This window comes from Myotis yumanensis, unplaced genomic scaffold (genome assembly GCF_028538775.1).
Source record: "Myotis yumanensis isolate MYYU_CA2020_CCGP unplaced genomic scaffold, mMyoYum1.0.hap1 SCAF_1, whole genome shotgun sequence".
NCBI classification, from domain to species: domain Eukaryota; kingdom Metazoa; phylum Chordata; class Mammalia; order Chiroptera; family Vespertilionidae; genus Myotis; species Myotis yumanensis.
In genome coordinates this window covers 187455422-187471330 of record NW_027223752.1, presented here as the reverse complement: position 1 = coordinate 187471330, position 15909 = coordinate 187455422, and the positions used below count along the sequence as shown (strand labels likewise).

Genomic DNA, 15909 nt, shown 5'->3' with positions numbered 1-15909 from the left:
ATTGTGAAATGGCCACCACAATAAATTTAGTTATCATATACACTATACATAGTAACATAATTTTTTTCTTGTGATAAGAACTTTTAAGATCTACTCTCTTAGCAGTTTTCAAATATGATATACAGTATTATGAACTATTGATCTAATCCACACTTTGAATGGATCACTTATGTATTCAGGATTATGTAACATCATGCATTAATTATTTGGAAAATAGAATTCACTGAGTTATGCAAATCTTTTAAATGTTGACCTATTTTATTATGTTATATCACAAAATAATACTCACTAATATCACTATCAATTTCCACAGAAAAACCTTTAAGTAGTGAGAACTTGTCAAATTCCTGATGGCTTTCTAAAATTCTAATTTTCTCTTGAAAGCTCAAATTTTACCATTGGCAAGAAATGTGATCCATTGTTTTCCTTGACGTGGTAAGTTCACTTTATTTTTGAGGAAGTATCTGCCAAATTCCCAATTCTGAATAACTACGTTTTACCCATCAGTCAGTTTTTCATGTGAAATGTTCCATTATTACAACTCAAATAATTGCATAAGTGCTTTTCCTCGAGATAATCCCCCTACTTTGGTACACAGCTATGCTTTTTGTATGCTTCCCATTTTGTCACACAAAATACTGAAAGACAAGTACTCAAGGGTCGTCAAAATTTAATGAAGTTGGTCATTTATACTGCTTCATCAAGGGTATTCGGAAGTAAAACTGGCTTTTTCTTTCCTTTTATTAATGGACATGAATGGGGGTGAAGAATGTAATTAATGACTAGCAGCATAGTTTAGTGCCACTGGCTTGATTCTGCTAAGGCACCAGAATTTTTACCTGCCATAGGTTGTTTTTGTTGTTGTTGTTGTTAATAAAGTAGAATAACATTTATTTTTTTCTTAAAACTTTATTTTACATGCTGTAATCATGGAAACTCGAATCAGATATAAATTATGTCCAGCTGAGCTGGTTACAGGTCATGGTTAGCATGAGAAGAGTTAAGCGGAAGCTTTCTTTTTCTTGTAGGTTACCATCATTTTCTTGATTTCAGCAATAGCTTTCCCTGGATTCAGCCCCTTGGGACAGGTCCTTGTACAGTTCATGACGGTGCGGCAGCGGTAGAGAGAGAAGGGGTCCTGCAGCTTGGCCAGGCGCTCCTCCGTGAACTCGTCTCTGGAGTCGATCATCCAGCGATAGGCCTGCATGAGCACCGCAGGTCCCAAGTATCTGTCTCCGTTCCACCAGTAGCTGGGGCAGCTGGTGCTGCAGCAGGCACAGAGGATGCACTCGTACAGCCCATCCAGTTTATCTCGATCTTCTATGGACTGCAGATACTGCTGTTTGCCTTCCTGGGATTCATCCTTCTTCTTCAAATAAGGCTCAATGGATTTGTACTGAGCATAGAAGTGGCTCAAATCAGGAACCAGATCCTTTATCACATACATATGTGGAAGAGGGTAGATTTTTGAGACTTTGTTGAGGTTGGTGTCAATCCTCCGGGTGCAAGCTAGAGCGTTGCCTCCATTGATGTTCATTGCACAGGAGCCACAGATCCCTTCCCTGCAAGATCTTCGGAAGGTCAAGGTAGAATCCATTTCATTCTTAATCTTGATTAAAGCATCCAACACCATAGGACCACATTTATTCAAATCGATTTCATAAGTTTGCATATGAGGTTTATCTCCAGTTTTTTCTGGATCCCATCGGTAGATGGCAAATTTCTTGATTCGGGGAGTGGTGGCAGCAGCTGTCTGGGCCCCTCGGCAGGCCTGCAGGTAGGCTCCGCCAAGGGCCGCTGCCGGGAACCGGCGCCTCAAGGACACTCTGGCCACCGCTGCCATCTTGGCTTCTAACCTGCTATTGTTTTTATCACTGTGAATGTCAAAACAATGAAAAAAAAATGAATAATGTCTTAGTATTATTAATAAAATAGCTTTGACCTCACAGTCAATCCCAGGGGTTTGTAGTGACACTTTGAGAAATGCTGTAATTTCTTATTTTTTAAAAAATATTTTTATTGATTTTAATTTTATTTATTTTGTTAGAGAGAGAGTAAGGGAGAAAGAGAAACATTGATGTGAGAATGAAACATTGATCGGTTGCCTCCTGGGGATCAAACCCACAACCTAAGTATAGTATATGCCCTGACTAAAATCAAACCCACAACCATTTGGTGCACAGGATGATGCTCCAAGCAACTGATCCACCTGGGGAATAACTGTATTAACAGAGAAACTATATCATTTAATCATTCAAAGTTATCTTCTGAGGAACCTACTATATTCACTACATGGTATTAATACTAGGCATTGCAGAGACAGTCAAAATGCATTAAGGGCAGATTCTGACTGCAAGATTACTAACAGTGGTTGAGAAGCTTTTGCCAAGAAAACAACTGCAAAGACCACATCCAACTCTCTAACTTTAAGAATGGAGAGCAGATTGGGGTAAAGTCATGCAATTACGTGGTCTTTTATCTGACTAATAATTAAGGTGACTATATAGTCCTGGGTTTACGCAACTAACAGTACCTCCTTTCACTTTCAAAAGTATCCCAGTTTTGGCAATAAATTTCATAGTCATGTATGAATAATGCCTGTGAGTTTCCCCATAGTCTCATCTTATCATTGAGTCTTTGGCGTACCCCACCAAGAACCTTAAGTAGAAAACAAACATTTATCAGCACTTAATGTATGTCCCATGTACCTTCTATACAGATTTCATTCTATACAGTGGTGCCTTGACTTACGAGTGTCCCGACTAACGAGTTTTTCGAGATATGAGCCGTCTCTCGGCCGATTTTTTGCTTTGAGTTGTGAGCTAAAATTCGGGTTACAGGCCAGCTTCAGATACCCCACCGCTAGTTGGCACAGCGAACGTCACAGTGAACGCCACAACATCAGCCCAGCATCACGTGTCTCACTCGTTCACTTTAAGCGGTTAGCTCTTAGTTGAAGCATCAGTGTTGTGCTCGCATTTGTGCTTGCAATTATTTTGCAAAACTTCGTTTTTTCAACCATGGATCTGAAGAAAGTAAGTGCGAAGGATAGTGCTGAGAAGAAGAAGTGGATGATGTGCATTGAATTAAAGAAATAAATTATCAAAAAACATGACCAAGGTGTGCGTGTAATCGACTTGGCGAAGCAGTACGAGCGTAGCACTTCTACGATCTGCACCATACTGAAGCAGAAGGAGTCGATACAGGCTACAACTCCAGCCAAGGGCGTTAAAATAATTTCTAAACAGCAGACATCTATCCATGAAAATATGGAGAAGCTGCTAATGGTGTGGTTAACGGAGAAGCAGCTCGCAGGAGATACCGTGACGGAGACTATAATCTGCGAGAAGACACGAGCTATTTACGCTGATTTGCTGCAGCAGACCCCACACGCTTCAATGGATGAGGCATCGGGCGAGCCGTTTAAAGCCAGTCGGGGCTGGTTCGAAAATTTTAAAAAGAGGACCGGCATTCATTCCATTGTCAGACATGGTGGGATAAAGGAAATGTTGGGAATGTGGGAGAAACTTTCAGACTTTTTTCAAAAGAAACACCCAGAAAAAATTGCAACTGGGTGTGCGATGGAGCTATTTAATGACACTTGCCTAACTCATTTCAGAAATATTCTGAAAGGGAGGATGAAACAGATCTCATTGGACAGGTTTTTATCGAAAACTCCTGTAGATGAAAGTGGCGAAAAGGGCAAAAATCAGCAAATAAGATTCAGTTATTCAGTTATTCAGTTCAGCCTTTCTCCTCCAACTCCATCAGCATCTTTAAGTCGTTTGATCTCCAAGGTAAATGCTGTACATTAAACTTAATAAAACAAGTTTATTGCACTACATTCTATTGTTCAGTATTGTGTTTTTATACAATATTCATTATTTTTAAATACATTTTTCTTATTTAAAAACATTTAACAAAACAATTGCGGTGTTTTTTGGGTGTCTGGAATGGATTAATGGCATTTCAATTCATTGTAATGGTGAAAATTGATTTGACATACAAGTAATTTGAGTTCCGAGCTCCGTCACGGAACGAATTAAACTCATAAGTCAAGGCACCACTGTATTTACAACAATCCTATAAGATGATTATTGTATAGCTTCATTTTACAGATGAGGAAACTGGGACTGAGAGAGTGCAATGACTTGCCTAAAGCTACACACAAATAAATGGTTAAATTAGGATATGAAATCTATTTGATTTCAAAACCCATGCTTTTTCTTCAGGTTTTCAAAGTGTGTTACATGGAACCAGCATCAAAATCACCTGGGTGCTTATTTTGAATTCAGAATTACTGAGCCTTGCCCCCAAACTACTGAACCAGAATCTCTCACAGTAGGGCATGGACACCTGCTCTTTAAATAACTCCTTAGGTGATTCTCACGCATCAGAACACTTGCACACCACTGTTTCAGATTATACTACCTCTAGAGCCCAGCCATCAATTATGTATTCAAACATAGATGCTTCTGCAAGATACAAGTAAAGTAGTGAACTGGTAGGGCACAAAAATAATAGCACAGATTCTACTTTTAAGCTCCAATTTTCTTAGGTGATAACCAGGTATATATGTTGGTGACTGTACAGTTGGTCTCTTCTGGCGATTACATTGGCCATCATTTCCCAGGCTTCTCAAAAATTAAGTGGAAGTTTTTTTGGTGAAAAGGCCATCCTGCAGGTTCATACAACAGTTTCATCAATGTCAATTGTAGTTGTATAGTCTCTCAACTTTAGCAAACATCCTTGGGGGAAATTATTTTTTTCTAATTATTGATGAACTACATCTAGAATAAAACTCAGCTGGCACTCATTGCAATAGAATCATTAATGGCTATTACTAAGATTTTTGAGATGTATTACAATATACTAGTACCAGCTGAAAACAAAATTCACATATTTTAATAATAAAGAAAAATAAAGTCCTTGTTTGGGTAGATCAGTTAGTTAGAGTGTCATCCCTATGCACCAAGATTAGAAGAAACCACCAATGAATGTGTAAATAAAGGAACAACAAATTGATCTCTCTCTCTCTCTCTTTCTCTCTCATTAAAAAAAATAAAAAGATTAAAGATCAACCAATGCCATTTAATGTGACTTCTGCAACAATCCTGATTTACAATTTAATGGATTTTGAAAGGCATAATTTCTTAAACTTGCCACATGCTTGAACCTGCAAAAAGAATGGTAGTAGTTACCTTCTGTAGTCTCTTGCCTGTAAGCATATCTGAAATGTCCTAGATCGCTGACACTTGGAAAATTCCTTTTCCTTTGGGTTATGTAATGCACTTCAAGGTCTCATACACGGGTTAGACAAAACCATGCTGTGATAGAAGCTTTTGCCTGGGAGAAAAGCCAGTACCAACTCAGGGCCCTTTGAAAAGCTAGGAAGAGTTGCTAAATCAAAACAAGTGTTGAGGGAGGGTGAGGAACCCCCATTCCCATCTGGGTCAGACTTAGTAGTCAAAGAGAAGACAGACCTGAGGGATGTCAGGAAGTCTTCTTGTCTGGGTTTCAAAATATTTGGCTCTACTTGGCCATGGTATAAATGTCCAGTTAACCCTGGAAGCCCAGGGTAAGAACAGTAAGGGAGGTGAGAAGCAAGGTCCAGTTCAATGGGAAATGGTCATACAGACCCTGGGTAACATAGTTATTTAGGGTTAAAGAGTTAAAGGAAGTCAACTGGCACCAAGGACCAGGCTCCAGAGTCACTAGAATTATAGTTTAAAGGAGGCTATAGCTCGGGGCTCACAGTAAGCAGGGAAGGACTGTAGCCCTAATGCAACACCTCTTTGGCTCTCATTAGCCTTGGACTTTGGTTGGTCTGAATTAAGAGGTTACATGATCATTAATAGCTATTAATTCATTTAAATATTTTAATACAGTCTGACAGGCTGATGCCTTTTTCTTAGGCCAATATCAATGATGTCCTACTTAGATTCATCATCAAGGATACTAAACAAGAATCTTCTTTTTTCTTTATTGATTAAGGTATTACAAATGTGTCCTTATCTCCCCACTGCCCCCATACCCCCCCTCACTCATGCCCTCACCTCCCTGGTGTCTGTGTCCATTGGTTAGGCTTATATGCATGCATACAAGTGAAACAGGAATCTTTTGTAGATGCTTTATTGAAGCTGGAAGAGCTGTTATACCCAATGTTGATATCTTGAATCATCTATAAGGGTGGACCTTAACTTATTATATGCCAGCTCCAATTGGAATTTTGATGTTAGAAAACTTCTCTGGTCACCTCATTATCAGAATAAGAATGTACATTTCATTTGTAGGAGTTCAGATTGATTACTGTCATACTGGGAGATGAGAGCAGCCACAGCCGCTTGCAATAATAGCATGAGTTCCTCCCTGGAATTCATCATTTATGACAAGGCATTTATATTGATGTCTTGTGAACAGTTTTAATCCCTGAGACATTCATATTTTATTTTATTTTTTATTTTTTTAAAATATATTTTATTGATTTTTTACAGAGAGGAAGGGAAAGAGATAGAGAGTTAGAAACATCGATGAGAGAGAAACATCGATCAGCTGCCTCCCGCACATCTCCCACTGGGGATGTACCCACAACCCAGGTACATGCCCTTGACCGGAATCGAACCTGGGACCCTTCAGTCCGCAGGCCGACGCTCTATCCACTGAGCCAAACCGGTTTCGGCAAGAGACATTCATATTTTATCTGGGCCACACTATATGCAGGACATCTGAAAACTATTAAAAGAAGGAAAAGTTTTGGCCAGAATTAATGTCTAATTGTCTGCAATAGAATTTGAGAAAAATATAAAGGTCCAGGGCTATAGTAAAGCCATAGCAAGTAATTAAGAATCATTAGGCAGTCACCTATAGTAATTTTGCAGGACTGTGGAACTTTCTTAATTATGATGCAGTATTTTTTAGTCCATCCCTCACATTAGCAGTCACAACTAAACATATAGGAGCAGTACTTTGGAATTTCTGGCAGTGAAATTCGTAGTTCTCTCCATTGGCTTTCTGAAATGTGTGGCGTTAAGACTTACCTGTGTTGATAGTATCATGCTGTATGATGGGAGCATGAAAGGAGGCTGAAAGGATGAGATGGCCTGGTAAGGGTATCAGTCATGAACAGGCTTCATTACACACTGAAAAAGACAAGTCAGTCTTGGAGATTTATTTCCATGGCCCCTCTGCGCTGCCTTTCAAGTCTGCCCTTTCTCTCTGTTCCTTTATGACATAACTGTTAAACATTATGAGGAACCATGAACAGCTCAATGTGAGTTCCTACTACTGTGAGTAAAGTCTTCAGCAAGAGCCAGGGTCTGGATGTGACCACAGGTGCTCTTCCCAGGACGATCAGACCACCAGGCATAGATATTTCAGCCACCCTTAACTAAGGATCACTAGGACTGGCAAGATCAGTGATTCTTCTCAGATCCCAGCAACTGCTGAAGACATCGATATTCTGTTCCTACTGATACATACAGATACGACTTTGAAAAAGAGTCCTCTCTGCCTTTCATAAAATTGCACTAACTAAGCAGAAAGGGAGGTGTCACATAATCTGGTGATACCGTGGTTCACTGTTGTTATTATTATGCTCCTTCTTATTTCCTACAGTTGTGCCTTTGGTGACAGAGTGTGGGTTTCATCAAGAGTGGCTTTGTTTCAATGCTGACACATGTTAAAACAAAAATAGTCATAGGTTGACATTATTATTTTAAAATAGTAGTTGGACATTCTGAAGTAAAGTAACCTAAACTCAACTGTGCTGTTCTATTTAAGGAAATGGGTCTTCTGAAAAATGGATATGAATCTTTCTAAGAACATGACTCTTACACTAGTATTTAAGTCATTCAAATGCAGATTCATTAGACAGCCAAACGTAAGCAATACGCAGCGATGAAAATGTGGTCAGCTTCCTAACTAGCCTGGCTGTTCTCCAGGGTGGGAGGGGGTGTTGGTTAATCTGCCTTTTCTTCTGTTGAAAAAGATCACATTTCAGTCCCAAAAGTACAGTACAGGCTTGGTCAAGGATCCTATGTCCCCACCCTCCTCACCTTTACACACAGATGGGTTGTGGTGGTTTAGCAAATTCAGTGCAACTTTAGAGGCTGCTTTTTCTTCTTCTTTTTTTTAAAGAACTTGATGTAATTTGTAAAGTACAAAGAAAGCAGTTAGTTGCAAAATAGTCAGGGAGCAAATAACACTGGAATATAATTTGCCAGTTGCCTCATGTCTACACGGGAGTCCAAAAAACCGTTGGATACCACTGAAATCTTCTGCAATGTTAACCTCCCATTTAACTCTTTTTTCATCTTCATGCTTAATGCAGGCCAACATCTACTCGCACATTAAATGTGGAATACTCCACATCAAAGGGCCTCTAATTATCAGAGATGTTTTCAGAACTTAAATTTCACCAGCTCAATGTGTAAGCTAGAGCTACCTTTTGTACAAGTAGTGAATAAACCTGCTAGACATTCAAAGACAGTAGCACAAAGGAAGATGCTGGAAACAAATACACACTCATTCGTTTTCTACTTTACTTAAATAGAATGCAATAAAAATATTTTCTTAGCACGCATACTTTGAAAGGTTTCAATTGAAAGTCACTACATTAGCGGTAGCTCATCAATAACAACTTTCATCGAAGGCAGCAATTTGCAACCGGTGTGCCACAAGAATTTTTAAAACATGCAATACCTGACTATTTAGCCAGGGGCACTGACCTCTTTTCCCTAAATTGTCGAATTAAAAGAAATGACAGCGGCCAACAGAACAATAGCCATCCGGTGTAAATAAGTCAAAATTATACCTATTTTTGTCATAGTGGCAAAAAAAATTTTTTTTTTTTTGGTGTACTGCAAAGTTTTAGTAATTAGTTTATGTGTGCCATGAGGTTAAAACTGATCTAAGGACATCAAAACATCTAACAAAATGGAACAGCATTAAATCCAGAAAGAATTTAAAACAAATGAAGTTCATTTTAGCATAAAGAAAACATCACCCTAAATATTACATGGGTTATTGTCCCAAATAAAACTGTTTCCTGAAGAGCCATGTTTTTTTCATGTTTGTATCCTGGACCCTGGCACAGTGCTTGCCGGGCACATGGCAGATGCTCAATAAATGATTATGAGAGAATTTTAGGAACAGTACTTAAGGAACGTATGGGGCAACCTTAGCTGCTTGCTGGTTCTTTGCTGTTACTTTGCCATTTTAATATCCTATATCAATCTCAGTATCTACCTTGAAATAACCAGGGCAGTGATACCACTAAGCTAATGCAGGGGATGGTGTAAAAAGAAAAAAAATAATTATAATGACTTAAGTTTCTGATACACAGGTTCTAGCACTTTCTTTAACCTCTACTTAAATTCTTCTAGTAATAGAGCACAGTACCTCACAAGGCAGCTCACTCCAGTTCGGGGATAGCTCTGATCATTATAAAGATCTTCCTCATTTTGAACTGAATTTTGCCTCCTGTAAATTAACCCTTTGGTCCTTTGTTAAAGACTTCTAACTCCATGAGGACCCTTCAAGCATTTGAGAAACATTATTATATAGTCTTCCTCCTCCTCCTTCCTCCCCCAAACAGAATATCTTTACCCAAGACAAATATTCCTGATTCCCTAAGACATGGTTCACAGACCCTCCTCCCTGCTTTGGGTATGTTCCAGTTTGATTGTGCAATTTCTCTAACATAAAATGCTGAAATCTAAAAACAATTTTTGGATACTTTTTTCTATATTCATTTTCTTGGACATGCTTAACTCATATTAAGCTTAATATCAACACCTCAATTTTATGTCAACTGCTATTAAGCAACATTGGCTTATCTTTTATTTGTACGGTTAATTTTTGTTTGTTTCTGAGCTTAGGACTTTATCTTTATTTAGTTTTAAATTTTTTTCATCTCATTTATTTGGAAATGATTTTTCAAACTACCATGACAGACTATTGGGTGTTTTTGAATCTTGAGTCTGTCATTCATGCAACATATGTCATATTAGCTCATCCTCTTCTAAGCCAACAGTGAAATAAATACTAAACCTACCAGGGACTTCTACCTAAATCATATCATGAACTTCTCTAAGGCTTGATGCAGGAGGACTTTACACACTGTAAGTGCTTTAGAGCTGGGATTATCTGAGCATGTTGATACCCAGAACTGACTAAATCTCTCAGGGCTTTTGTTTCCTTCAAGTTAAGTAAGAGCCAGTTTCAAACTGTGTGGGAACCTTTTCCTGCCAGGCATGGTATTTCATTTCAGCTTAAAGTCCTGTTTTTGAATAAAACCTTAAGAGACTTCTAACTTTTCTTTTCTCCCTTAGCATAGATCTAATTTTGTACTCCTCTCACCTCTACTTCACTCTCACCCCCAAATATTTTATTTCTTTCTTAAGAAATCATGTTAATCCATCAAGAGAAAACATTGGAGGGAAGGAAGCCAAAATCACCAGAGTGGAGAGACAGACACACATGTAGAGGGAGACTGTACTTCACATCTGGAAATTTCCTAATTCTTCTTTTATTTCTCTACTGTTGGTATTATTTTAACATAAAGCAGAGCTGACAATTTGGAGTAAGTAGAAGCCCTTAGCAAAATATAACTCATTGCAAAATGATGGCTTAATGAAACCTGGGAATTGGCGCTCAAGTCAATGGGGTATTCTTTTTAACAAACTTGCCCAAGTCCTAAAGATTTAGAGCACTGTTTACAGTTAGATCTCACCCTTAGAGATCTGCTAGCTACAGGTTCTGACTTGCAATCAGAAGCATTTATCTCATTTGGTTTAGGCAAGGCAGTACTGTTTGTGGCTGAGATCACTAAGGAATAAGTCAGGAGACTCGGAGCTCAGTCATTCCCTCGTTCTGTGACTATGGGGAATTCGCTTTACTACCTGGGCCTGTTTTAACATTCATAAACTGAAGTGGTATTAAATTATATCACCCTGAAGTCACTTTTCATTTCAACATCACCATACTTTAAAAAATTTTTTTTTGCCATTTTGAAGTTTATTATGTCTGTGATGATAAAATAACATGTATTTATTGAAGGAAAATAAAACAAAATGAAGAAAAAAATTTTTGTAATACCACTGCCCAGAAACAACTGCTATTAACTATTTTAATTTATTTCCCTAATTCAGTTTTCTATTCATATGTATTTCCACATAGTATTTGAGTACTAGTCACATTTATGATGCTTTTCACCTAGAATTCCTCCAGCCTAAGGGTACATACCTTATGCCAAAGTGACCGGATCTTTCTGGACACCAGCCTCAAGGGCTGCCCATTCTTAGATTGTCTAAGGACTCTGAGTTGTGGACTGACTGAAAAAGTCAAGCTGAGCCAGTCAGTCTCGGAATTTGGAATTGGAAGACTGAGCGGTGAAGCCAGTGCATTGTGAGGGTTTGGAAATTGTTTGGTAAAAGCCTATTGCCTCCCCTCATACAAATGTCTTCCACATGGTGACTTGAAAATTCTCCGATAGCTCTCCTTTCCAACATAATAGAAAAACTAGTCTTTCTAAGCTGGGTTTCTCTCAAACCCCTAAACTCACACCAATTCTCTCAGAAATTATACCTACTCAATATTATGAAATACACATGAGAGAAACCCCACAGGTGTCATTAAAGTGGCAGGATCACCCCTGAATGTAAAGTAGCCTTTCTTTCAAGGCTTTGCCTGTTCTTTTCACAGGGAGTGGATGATAGTATGATTTAGCAAAACCATCTATGAGGTAAGAGACAAAGTTTTGGTGTTTAATTCATATTTTTTTAGGAATGACCATGGTCCCACTTAACTCAAAAGTTAGTTCTGAAAAAAATGTGAAACAAAGTATGTAAAAAAGCATTTTATTAAATGTTAAGCAATCCTATATAATAAAAGGCTAATATGCATAAAGACAAACAGCAGAACAACCGGAACAACTGAACAACCCAACCGGTCACTATGATGTGTGCTGACCACCAGGTGGCGAGTGTGAAACATGGTGGGTGTGGACCATGGCAGGATGGTGGAGCAGGTGAGCGGGGGCACCAGACCAAGGCGGGGCGCCAGTCACGGTCATCTGGACGAGCCTCTGGTGGTTACTGAAAATTCTTTGCTCCTGTGCGCCACGATCCCGCCTGGCACTCGCACCTGCTGCCGGTGCTGGAGCCGCCACTTGCACCCGCTGCCAGTGCCCAACACTAGTCCTGATCACTCGGCGCCATCAGCAGGTGCAAGCGGTGGCTGCCAACCCTGAGGGCTTCTCCATCTCCCCCTGTTCCTAAGGGGTGATTGGGGCAGCAGCCGCTGATTCCACCCACTGATGGTGCCAGCCCTGCTCCCACCCGCTGCTGGCACCGGCCCCAATTGCTCTGTGCCATCAGCAGGTGCAACCAGGGCTGGCGCTGTCAGTGTGTGGGAGCAGCGGCGGCAGGAGCGGGGCTGCCAGCAGACAGGAGACCGGGGGCCATGGCTGGAGGGGCTGGGCAGGGGCACAGAGGATGGGCTAAGACTCGCCTCAGCGCTTACTTCAGCCTCACAGCCCACAGTTCCTTTCAAGGAGCACAAATTCGTGCACTGGGCCCCGAGTCTACAAATAAAATTCTTTCTTTTGCTAGGTTAAGTAAAAAGGACTAGAGAACAGAATAGATTGGAATACCAGATTTGGGTTTAAATCCTACTGACTTGACCCTGGGCAAATGCCTCACCACTCTGCATTTTGGTTTCCGCATCTGTATTATGGTATTACTGATGTATTATGTATTTCATTCAGGCTAAATATATTCTGTATTAATGTCTTCCTCAGTAAGTTAATGAGAAGATTAAAAGATGTTTTTAAGGTTGTCTGAATGTGGATATCCATGTCTTGTTTCTGAATGCCACTGAAGTTCCATAGTTAGCAATGATTCCATTATTTTTTATAATATTATGTAAACATTTTCCTGGAAAATCTTCCAATCAAAATATAAGAATTGGAATTGATTTTATCTCCTTTCTGATACTTTAATTCTAGCTATAGATAGTATAAATAAATCCCTGTTTAGAAGACTCCAGGAAAATCAACTAATAATATATTAAAATTCATTTTTTAAAGTTCAGTATGGTGACCAGATTCAAAATAAATATTTAAAATTCAAAAGTTGTTCTATTTATTAAGAACAACCAGTTAGGAAAAATGATGGGGCCCCAATAGCTCTGAATCTCATTTATACAGCAACAAAATATATAAAATATATAACAATAACTTTGATTTTAAATACTGTGGTACCTTACATAAAGAAAAATTGTAAATATTTTTCTGATGGAACAGAAAGAATATTGGAACAGAGAGCTATCCCTATTCTGAATATGGCAAACAAATGTAATAAAGCTATCAGTTCTCTGCAAAGTAATTTACAGGTTTAATGTACTTTCAGTAAAATTTTAAAAGAATTTTAGAACATATCCAAAATAATTTGAAAAAGCGATAAAGGAATATCAAAAGTTACTATAAATCTATAAAAATCAATATAGCATGTTACTAGAAAAAAAGACAAAGTTCAACAGTTTTAATACTTATTAGAAATAAGAATCTGCTATGCAACCAAGTGTCACATACTAACAGGGAAGGAATTAATTCTCCAAAGATGACATTAGAACAGACTGAATACTTTAAAAAATAATCTTTTGGTGTAAGGGACAATGCTCCAGCCAGGGTCTAAGCTATAGATAGAGATCAGGCAGACAGCTCTGTGGTGCTAGGGGGGTGGTGGGGGAGAGGGAAGGAGGATGGAGGGATTGAGCCAAAAAGAAAAAAAGAGAGGGAGAGAAGTCATGAACATGGACAACAGTGTGGTGATTGGAGGCTTGGTGAGAAGAGAGGTAGGTGGAGGTGGAAGAGGACATTGAGGGAATGCATGGTGATGGAAAAAATCTATACTGATAATAGAGAAATATGCAAATTGGCCAGGACGCCATCACGTAACAACCAATCAGGAAGGGGGAGGAGCTGCGGCGGAGAGCTTTCAGCATGCCTGCACCAGAGGGCTCAGAGAGGAAGGGAGAGCAGATAGGCAGTAGGGCAATCAGTCCAGGAGGGGAGTGCAGATAGGCAGTTAGGGGGATCAGGCCAGGGGAGAGCAGATAGGCAGTTAGGGAAATCAGGCCGGCAGGGGAGCAGTTAGGGGCATCAGGCAGGCAGGGAGGTGAGTGGTTAGGAGCCAGCAGTTCCGGATTGCGAGAGGGATCCCAGATTGGAGAGGGTGCAAGCTGGGCTGAGGGACCTCCCTCCTGTGCACGAATATCATGCACTGGGCCTCTAGTAAAAAAATAATAATAAATGAATAAAAATAAAAAATAATCTACCTAGATCATTATCTAATCCTATATATCAAAAGTCATTAATTCAATAATTATTTAAATATTAAATGTAAAAATACTAATGACAGAGAAAAACTGGAAGAAAAGTATGAAAACATGTCACTCCAGCACAGACACACACACAGAACCATATAAAGAGATATATAGCTATACTTACTTAAATGTCAAAAGTGTCATAATAATACAATTGGATATAAGCAGACTCCCTGGTTGTGAACTAATAGCCTGGGTGGACCACGTTATCTACTTGGTCAGGAGGATGTTCTCTCAAACTTCACTGCATTGTGTGTGTGTCTAATATAACACATTCTCCCCCAAGATAGCAGAGATCTGTTTTCCAAGCCAAGTTTTATAAGTTGCTATTTTCATCTTCTAGAATGTACATGCAAATTCTATTAAAAAGTAAAAAGCCAATAGGAAGAAATATTTCTTTAAAACTATCACAGGCTTATTTATATTTATTACATGAGTTTTACCTTAATAATAAAACCTAGGCTAAACTTTGACTGGGTAGCTCAGCTGGTTAGAGCATTGTTCTGATACACCAAGGTTGCAGGTTTGATCTGCAGTCAGGTCAGGCCACATACAAGAAACAACCAATGAGTGCATAAATTAGTGGAACAACAAACCAATGTCTGTCTCTGTCTCTTTGTCTCTCTCTCAATATTTTAAAAAAACACACAAACAAAACAAACAAACAAACAAAAATACCTGGGCTATCTTATCTATTCTTAAGGCCCATCTTAGTGACACATCCACAAGAAACACAAATCCAACTCCATGACCTTGAAAACTAATGTACATATGTTATTTAAGATGGTTTTCATTTGTTTTGAGGGGCAGAGGTAGCAGCAAACAGAAGGTTTCATTGTATAAAATACAATAAAATTTACTAAAAAAACAAAAATAACTTTTCCTATTTATCTCATCAAAGCCTCAGTAATCAGAGCATGTCCCTTATCATCTTGTCAAAAAACTGTAGCCCATTCTGGCCTCCATCCTTTTCTCTCTCTTCTCACTCCTGTCAAGTGTCTCCAACTTCTTCCTATTTTCATAACTCCTCCCCCCATCAGTTATCTCTGTATTTTCATGTATTTTTAATATATTTCCATGCCTTTTCTAGATTAATTATGTACATTCATAATTAATGTACATAAATTTAACCTATATTCTTCCAACCACATCTCACTCCAATTAGCAGAGCTAAAGTTTCAACTATCCTTCTTATCAGTATAGAAATGGGGAATGAAAAAGGGAGAAGGGAAATGTTGGAGAGATGACAAACATTTATGGTTTAATATAATTTCCTGTTAACCCTGTCATATTAGTATAAAAATACTAAAGTTCTAATAGAAAAATGAATCAAAGATATGAACATTTACTATATGAAAGTGGAACTATAAAAATAACAAATGGGCATAGAAAAAAATTAACCCCAGTAGTAAGCAATAACAAATCAAAACAAGGGTATACCATGATTTAACCTAGCAAAAATTAAAAATTTTAATATTCAATGCTGATGGAGGTATAGTAAGATTGGCATCCTTATATAATGCT

General features: G+C 38.7%; 1 protein-coding gene and 1 pseudogene across 1 annotated transcript in view; both read right to left on the bottom strand.

The window, feature by feature from the left end:
• Positions 1–15909, bottom strand: part of RASGEF1B (RasGEF domain family member 1B) — a 532983-nt gene that overhangs the window by 118007 nt on the left and 399067 nt on the right. The gene's annotated exons all lie outside the window — the stretch shown is intronic.
• Positions 906–15909, bottom strand: part of LOC138994297 (succinate dehydrogenase [ubiquinone] iron-sulfur subunit, mitochondrial pseudogene) — a 36456-nt pseudogene continuing 21452 nt past the window's right edge.